The sequence below is a fragment of the Lipotes vexillifer genome, unplaced genomic scaffold (assembly GCF_000442215.2).
Source record: "Lipotes vexillifer unplaced genomic scaffold, Lipotes_vexillifer_v1.1 scaffold182, whole genome shotgun sequence".
Lineage (NCBI taxonomy): Eukaryota > Metazoa > Chordata > Mammalia > Artiodactyla > Lipotidae > Lipotes > Lipotes vexillifer.
In genome coordinates, this window is record NW_006798798.1 from 5,580,338 (window position 1) to 5,580,660 (window position 323).

Consider the following 323-nt stretch of genomic DNA (forward strand, 5'->3'; position numbering starts at 1 on the left):
GCGGACACAGGACTCCAGGAATGAGGGAGCACCCTGCTGTCACATGCGCTCTTCCAGCAAGTTTCCACTGTTCAATCAATTCAGACTTTCAGGGACATTTATGAAAAATGACAGAAGAAAAATTACCTAAATAAACTTGGTAGCGAGCAAAAGAGAATGCTTTTTTCTTAATCTTTTTTTTTTTTTTTATGGTGTGTGTGGGTGGTGTATGTGAGTGTATCTTAGGTGGTGTTGACGGATGGAAGGATAAAACACGAAGACTCTGAAGGAGAAATGTTAAACTATAAGATGCCTAGTTGCTGGGAGAGGATTTGGATCGGAAG